Source organism: Marmota marmota, unplaced genomic scaffold (assembly GCF_001458135.2).
Source record: "Marmota marmota marmota unplaced genomic scaffold, marMar, whole genome shotgun sequence".
Taxonomy (NCBI): domain Eukaryota; kingdom Metazoa; phylum Chordata; class Mammalia; order Rodentia; family Sciuridae; genus Marmota; species Marmota marmota.
This window is the reverse complement of record NW_025999968.1, coordinates 62,034,469-62,042,085: the sequence shown is the minus strand read 5'-3', so window position 1 is coordinate 62,042,085 and position 7,617 is coordinate 62,034,469. Positions and strand designations below refer to the sequence as shown.

The window sequence follows — 7,617 nt, the reverse complement described above, 5'->3', positions numbered from 1 at the left end:
GGACAGGGCTGGGCTATGGCCCTGAGAGTGCTGGCCCAGCTTCCCCAGCTCGGGTCCATCCCCAGCCCGCCACAGGAGAGGAGCAGAGGCAGAGATGTGTAGTGCGGACCTTACTGTCCCCCAAAGCTGGTGTCACCCTTGAAGGCTTGGACCCCAGCCTGTGGCACCATTGGGAGGTAGTGGGCCCTTCAGGGGACAGGGACTCTTCCTCCCATCTTTTCTTTGCAGCTGCCATAAGGTGAGCGGCTCCCCTGCCGTGATGTACAGGAAGGACCCGGTGACTGTGGACCGCGGAGCCACACCAAGCCTTTCCTCTGGACCTTGCTGTGTCAGGTGTTCTGTCTCTGCGGTGACCCACCAAGCTAACCCAGAAGAAGGACATGTGGAATACCACGCTGCCACTGAGACCCGGGGATCCCCGCTGAGTTCTGCTGAGGACTGAGAGCCATCCCAGTGGCCTGGTGGGCCAGAGGGAGGACAGTGCCCAGTGAGTGGACCGTGTGCCACCAGGGGCGCAGCACCCGGGACCTGGAGGGAGGCCGCCCCACGAGGCCGAGGCCCCGGGCCTCCCTTGTCTGAGGGAGGCTCCCCTGTGGGGAGGCTGGCTCTGGCCATCGAGGTCTCCAGGAGGAATGCAGGAGATGAGTGTGGAAGCATCTGGAGAAGGCCGAGGGGCCAAGCCAGAGCCACAGTGCCAGCCACAGCAACGCAGGCTCGCTGTGAACTCGGGCCTCGGTTGGCAAGGGGCGCACTGGAGAGTCGGCAGAAGTCAGCTGGAGCCAGCAGCCGGGAGCTTTGAGTGAGGACCCCCCCCCAATGGGCTACTATAGCTACTTCTCTGGATTTTCCCATTTTTACAATGAAATCGTATTATTATTTACTTATTTGTTTATTTTGGCACCAAGGATTGAACCCAGGGCCCTTAACCACTGAGCCACACCCCAGCCCTTTTAAAATATTTTACTCAGAGACAGGGTCTTGCTGAGTTGCCTAGGGCCTCACTAAGTGACTGAGGCTTTGAACTTGTGATCCTCCTGCCTCAGCCTCCGAGCTGCTGGGTTTACAGATGTGCATCACCACGCCTGGCCTGAAATCCTATTATTTTGATAATAAACGAGCCGCTCAGACAAAATCAGGCAGAAATTAAACGAATGGAGAGCTCTGCCACGTTCAGCCCTGACCAACCCTGCAAGCTGTTTTGGGGGGAAGCTGAAAAACGGGTTTTATTTGTGTGGAGAGGCAGAGGACCTAGAACACCCAGGTATCTTGAAAGAGAGCAGTTGGAGGACTCACGCGCCAGGTGTCAAGCTCTGTGGCAGTGCGGTGGCCGACAGTGCACATTGGCAAGAGGGGACAGGGAGACCCTGGGCGCCGCGGCCCGTTTCTGTGGTCCTTGCTTCTCAGCGGAGGTGCTAATGCAGGGCCCAGGGCAGGACTTTCTTTCCAACAAATGGCCTGAAGCTGCTAGATACCCACGTGGAGACCAAGGGACCTGGCCACCCCACCAGACTCAGCCTGAGGTGGGGCCCGCTGCCAAGGCCGAAGCTGGAACCACAAACCCCCCGGGAGAAGAAATCAGGCTGTCTTCCAGAGAGTTGGTGCCATTCTGCATCCCACCAGCGATACATGAGCGCCTGCTGTTGCACGTCCCCCAGCATCCGGGGGTCGGGGGTCGGAATCCGCTGTCGAAGTGCCATTGCTGTCCCACCTCCCTCCCTCCCTTCCTCTTCCTGGCGGTGCTGGGATGGAACCCAGGGCCTTGCACACAGTGGACCAACCAGTTTTCCACCATGGAGCTACGGCTCAGCCCTTTTAAGAAATCCATTTTGAGACAGGGCCGTGCTAAGCTGCCCCTCCCGCCTCGGCCTCCCTGAGAGCCGGGTCCCAGCGTGGGCCGCTGTGCCCAGCGGCTGACTCTCTCCAGGCCTCATCACTTGAATGGTGTCTGTGAAAGACGTCGTGGGACCAGCGCCTGACGAGGGAGCCTCACGCGGTGGCACCGTGGCGTTCCTGGTGGCAGTGCCCCTGCAGGTAAGCCTGCCTTTCGGAGGAAGTAGTGAGTCACACTCCACTCCCAGAGGACCATGAGATGCAAACGGCTGACCGTGATGCTGGGCAGACAGCCCCAGCCACAGGCACAGAGCGCAGCTGTCCCCTGTGAGCACTTCCTCAGGGCCACATGCTCCCCAGGGACCTGCCTTTCCTCCAGGAGTCCATATGTGTTTCGAGTTCAGTTTTTATTCTTCGCAGGTAAGAATTTGGACCCCAAAAAATCCTGAAAGATAAGCATTATTTTTTAAAGTATATTATCTTCACTTTAGTGAAGAGAAAATGGGAACAGATCAAATGACTAGAAAATGCCTTAGTGCTCCTAGGCCAGTGGCCACTCTGACCCTCAGTCTCCTCATCTCTGAGAAGGGAGTGAAATGATCCACAGCCACCACACACATCTCCTGAAAGAGCACACACCGTGTATTTCTTTATCACTATTCCATACTCCAACTTCCTGCTCCAGGAATCTCCAGAGCACTCTCACTACTATGAAATGCAAGGGGGAGGGCTGGGGATGTGGCTCAAGTGGTAGCGCACTCGCGTGGCATGCGTGCAGCCCGGGTTCAATCCTCAGCACCACATGCAAACAAAGATGTTGTGTCCACCGAAAACTGAAAAATAAATACTAAAAAAAAACTCTCTCTCTCTTTCTCTCTCTCTCTCTCTTTCTCTCTCTCAAAAAAAAAAAAAAGAAAGAAAGAAATGCAAGGGGGAGTGAGCGGAGCCTGGCAGATTCTGTCTTTGACCACTCAGCACATCACCAGCAGAGCTCTGGGATCCGCTTCGCGCAGCTCCCGTCCACTCTGGATGCACCAGCTGGGGGACATGTCGGCAGGAAGATGGGCAGCTGGATACCCAGGTTTCTGGACACTGCACACAGCCAGGCGGGCTGCACATAGACCAGCGGCGTGGGTGGGTGCCGAATCAGGAGACGCTGGCTGACCGCCATCCAAGCTGAGGCCCTTTAACCCCAGCACTGCAGAAGCAGATCTGTTGGGTTCTTTGGGAAGGGATTCTGAAGAGGAGCTCAGCTGGTGGCCATGGGTCAGGAAGGCTGTGAAGGGGCCTGACTCCTTGTCCTTGGGCGGTGAAGGGAGCCATGCTCTGCATGGGACTGGGCTGCAGGCAGGCCCTGGGACAACACGCACTTTGTGGGTGCAGGGTCTTTGTAGGTGTCATGGCTAACCCCGAGGCCCAGGTCTGCTCCTTTCAGGACAGGAGGGGAAGGACCTGGGGAAGACAGCACCCGCACAACGGGACGTGGCTCCCGGGGCTGCTGTGGGCTGAGACACTGTCGTACTCGTCACCAGGTTCCGGGGCCCATCTGGCAGACCCAAGATAAAGCAGAGGCCGTGCCACCCTGGCAGCCTGGGGCCCACACCCTGGCCCTGGGCAGCAGACCCGGCCTGGACCTGCCTGTGAATGCTGACCTGCAAACAGGCACAGGGAGACCCACCTTGACCCTGAGGACCTGAGGGCACTGGACGGGTCTCTGCCTTCCTCCAGACCCGGTGCCAAGTCCTGCAGGCCTGGACCACCACACTGGCCGGACAGCCAGAAGCCCCAGGAAAGGAAAAGGGGCCCAGACAGAGTGGAGCAGGGGAGCCTCCTGCAGGACACATGGGAGACTGCCCGCCACCTGCCCAGCGTCCTTTCCCTCCTCTCTCTGCCACACCCTACCATGATGGCCCAGCAGTGGGTGACCCTGAACCGTTCCCAGCTCCTCGCAGAGGAGCGTGCGAGTGAGTTGCAGGGTGGGACTTCCAGAAAGGCCCTTAGGTGTGCTGCCCCAGCCGACAGGTGATCCCTTCGGCCCTTTCTCCTCGAGCCTGGACTATGGCTGTAAGGGCCTGTGCTCCAGGGGACATTCTGTGATGTGGCATGCGTGACCTTGAGTTTTGGAAACCCAAGTTTAAGTGGCAGGTAAGTTCCAGTGCCAAGCACTGGACTCTGTATTCTAGAACCTACATTCTTCACTCTCCACACACACATGCTCACACACACACACACATACGCGCGCATGCACGCACGCACGCACACACGCGCACATGCACACACACTCGCACGCACACACAACGCACACACACACGCACACACGCGCACACGCACACACACGCACACATGTGCACATGCACACACAGGGCTACGATGACTCGTGGGAGGTTTTTCACATCAAGGGGAGCAGGAGAGGCTTTGTCTGTGCAGGGGACGTCTGAAGGATGAAGGGCCCCGCAAGTGCCCCAGAAGCTGTGGCCACAGACCTCAGGCAGGGGAGGGGCAGAGGGTGATAGCGGTCCTGGTGCTGCTGAACTTGGCATGGAGGCCACACGCACCGCTCCTCTGGGCCCACAACAGGCAGAGTCCCAGAGCACAGCCACTTCCAAGTAGGGAGACGGGGAGGGGACAGCAGTGCAGGCTGCAGGCACCAGGAGGGGCAGAGCTGGCCGTGGGCTTCCCTCCCGTCCTGCCAGCGCCACGGGCGACACGCAGTGGCCTGCATCAGCTGCACGGTCCCGGGGGGCCTGGCCCAGCCCCTTCCTCATGTCAGAGCAGAGCCCAAGACCCTCCACCTCCTCTGGAACCTGCTGGTGACCTCTGCACAGGACGAGGGTGGACACCTGCGGGTGGGTGGTCATGGGCGGCAGGCGCCCTGCAGGGCACACAGCAGGGAGCAGTGGGGCCAGGTGTCTGCAGCTGTTCCTGGAGTTGCTCTCACCCTCTCCCACGCAGCAGGGGCGGGAAGGGGGGAGTCGCGGCCCAGGGCCGGCCTCTCAGACACCAGGGAGCCAGGGAGACTCTGCGCTGAGGTCCCTCGTCTCCCCGATGCCCACACCCCTGCTCAGCCCAGGAGGGGACACTTGGGGACAAGGCTCAGGCAGCGGCACCTGTGTCCCCAGGCTACAGGCTTTGATCTGGACAGTGCTCTCCCCCTGTTCTCAGGACGCTTCCAGTGCAGGACCACGGCCCAGGGTGCCTGCGCCCGTCCTGGTCCTGGGCACCTTGGATTTCTGCCTCAATCACACATTTTCTCTGGGCAGGGGGAGCTCCAGGGGGACTTGCTCAGGAGGCATGAGGCCCTGGGTTTGGTCCCAGAACTGCAGAAAAAAGGGGGAAAATTATGGGCCGTGACAGTGGATCCCAGAGCTGTGAGAAGCTCGGCTCCGGGTGGGGTAGCACAAGTGTGGGGAACTTCGTCGTGGCCAGCTGCGACAACCACACAGGCAGCACCCAGGCCTCCCGGGTCCCCCACCCTTTCAGCCACACCTCCTGCCTCCCACTCAGCCCCTGCTGGCTGCGGTTCTGGCCTCTGACTCATGGCTTCATCAGGGATGCTGCACAAAAGGAACCTGTGTAGTCTGTGGGCTTCCGCCTTTCCTTTGGTTTCTGGAGACCCCTCGGCTGATGTGTGCCTCCATAATTTGCTCCTTTTCATTGTCCCGTGTCTTCTGAATGGCCTGTCAGTGTCTGAGAATGCCCAGGTCACTGACCCGGGTGAGACCTCACACAGGAGGCAGCTTGGCTCAGCAGGCATGTGTGTTGGAGGGTGACGTGGAGCAAGTGGCCATCTCCAGGGAGGAGAGGGGCCATTCTCACAAGGAGAGCCTTCCTGTGCGAGGGCACAGGGTGGCCCAGCAGCAGGGGGTGCAGGGGGCAGTTCTCGGCAAACTCTCAGGCATGGCTGGCTCTTGGAAGCTTCCATCTGTTTCTCTGGTTCCTAATAAGGCTGCACACTCCTTGCCATCCTTTCAAACTCCTTTTCCAGCTGAATGGGCCAGAGAGGATTCTGATGTTGGCAACCAAGAACCCGGACTGGCCCCTCCCTTCTCAGAGGACATCATGGCCCTGCCAGCCTGACGCTCAGGCACATGTGACTGCAAGAACCTGCCGGGAGGCGCGGGGACAGGGAGAGCACTGGGCACAGGGTTGGCCCTGCACCAGCCATGGGCCTCAGGCTCCTCCCGGGCATCCCAAGCCAGCTGAGGGAGGCAGGGACCTCAGTGGGGACACCTTCCTCTGGGCTCCGTCCCTTCCTCCCCTCTCCCGACCCTGGCCAGGGCAGCTGAGCTGACCAGGGAGGGCAGCCTCGCTCCTCCCTTAAAAGAAACCCGGGGCTGGGGCGGGGGCTCAGGGGTAGAGCCCTGTGCTGCGAGGCAAAGGCCTGCCACGCGGCGCTCTTGCCCACTCCTCAGAAGTCTGCCCTGGCCCTGGGCCCCTGCCTGGCGCCTCCCCCAGCCCCCGTCGAGTCAGTCTGTCTGTGACATGCTGGGGGCGTCAGTCCAGGTCTGAGTCCAGGCGTCAGCAGAGCAGCCCTGGAGCCGCCCGGGTGGAATCGCTGCCGCAGCAAGCACACAGCAGTCCAGTTTCCTGGGCCCTCCAGGGACAAGGCAAGGGACAGCCCCACTCCTAGAGGGCCTGCTGGCCCTGCGCACCCAAGGTGGCCTCGAATGCCCAGGTGTGTTACGGGTCATCTGGAGCAATGGCAGACGAGGTGGCCTAGAGTCCCGCACATGCCCCCTGGGAGGCTGAGTAGCCGTGGCACTGCCAACTTCTTCCTGTGGTCCTTCCTTGAAACCCTGCCACCCAGCCTGTCCATCCCAGGCGGCAAACAGTGGCATCCAGTGTCGAACCCACAGCCACCTGCAACCAGAAGGCAGCAGGGGGCTGCATCTCCAGTGGACCTCGAGGGAGCCAAGCCCAGGTCAGCAGCACCCCTCACCTCCAGGGCAGCACCTGCCGGGGCCAGAGTGCACAAACCGTCTCCTGGGCCACTCTGCCCATAGCCGATGGGGCTCCCTCGCACTCCCTCCCCACCCATGTGGCCTGTCCCCTGGCTGGGCCCCTGCTGACCACCCACCCAGGTCTCTGCAACAGTCCCTGGGATGAACTCACTGCACTGCAAGTGCCCCAGGCCCTGGACTCTCCACACGGACAGAGGCTGCTCAGGGTCCAAGGAGGGTGCGGGTCGGCAGAAGGGAGGGGTCCACCAGCAGCAGCTGCGGCTCTCACAGGAGAGGGTCAAGTGGTAGAGGTGACCTCCTGAGCAGAGAGGGCAGCAGGGCAGTACTGAGGGCTCAGCACCTGCCACCTTTGGACACAGCCCCAAGCACAAGTGTCCTGTGCCCCTGCAAGAGTCCCATGCCCTGCTCTGCCACCCCAGTCTGTCCCCTGGGGATGGCTGGGGGTCCTGGGGCAGGATACCCCAGAGCAGGCCCCTCATGACAGCCTTGGCCTCTCCTCTGAGCAGGGGAGAGAGGCAGCCCCCAGGGCAGCACTGCCCAGAGACTGCTGGGACCTCAGGTAGAGGTGGGGGCCGCCAGCGGGGCAGGACCCAGCTGCAAGGCCCTGGCCCCCGGCCCAGCCCCAGGAGGAGGCCACAGAGATTGGGGCAGGTTGCTGGAGGTGCAAGGTCAGGGCTCCAGGGATGGGTGTGCGAGATTCAAACGCTGGGAGGCCCCAGGAGGAAGAGGCTGGCAGGAGCCGAGGACATGGGGTGTGCGCAGGAGAGGGGCCCAGAGGGAGCCACAGGGAGGGAGCGAGGAGGCGGGTGGGAAGTGGGAGCCCCAG

General features: G+C 61.2%; 1 protein-coding gene and 1 long non-coding RNA gene across 2 annotated transcripts in view; one reads left to right on the top strand and one right to left on the bottom strand.

Annotated features, from left to right (window-relative positions):
• The window catches only part of LOC107136279 (40S ribosomal protein S13-like), a 27,661-nt gene that overhangs the window by 17,743 nt on the left and 2,301 nt on the right, over positions 1-7,617 (top strand). The window contains exon 3 of the mRNA XM_048803767.1: positions 1,405-1,409. The gene's annotated coding sequence lies outside the window, so the exon portion shown is untranslated. The remainder of the gene's footprint in view (positions 1-1,404; positions 1,410-7,617) is intronic.
• The window catches only part of LOC125616986, a 6,060-nt gene continuing 2,564 nt past the window's right edge, over positions 4,122-7,617 (bottom strand). The window contains exons 2-4 of the long non-coding RNA XR_007347840.1: positions 6,943-7,089; positions 5,400-6,690; positions 4,122-5,147 (exon numbers count right to left, since the gene is read on the bottom strand). This is a non-coding gene — a long non-coding RNA (uncharacterized LOC125616986). The remainder of the gene's footprint in view (positions 5,148-5,399; positions 6,691-6,942; positions 7,090-7,617) is intronic.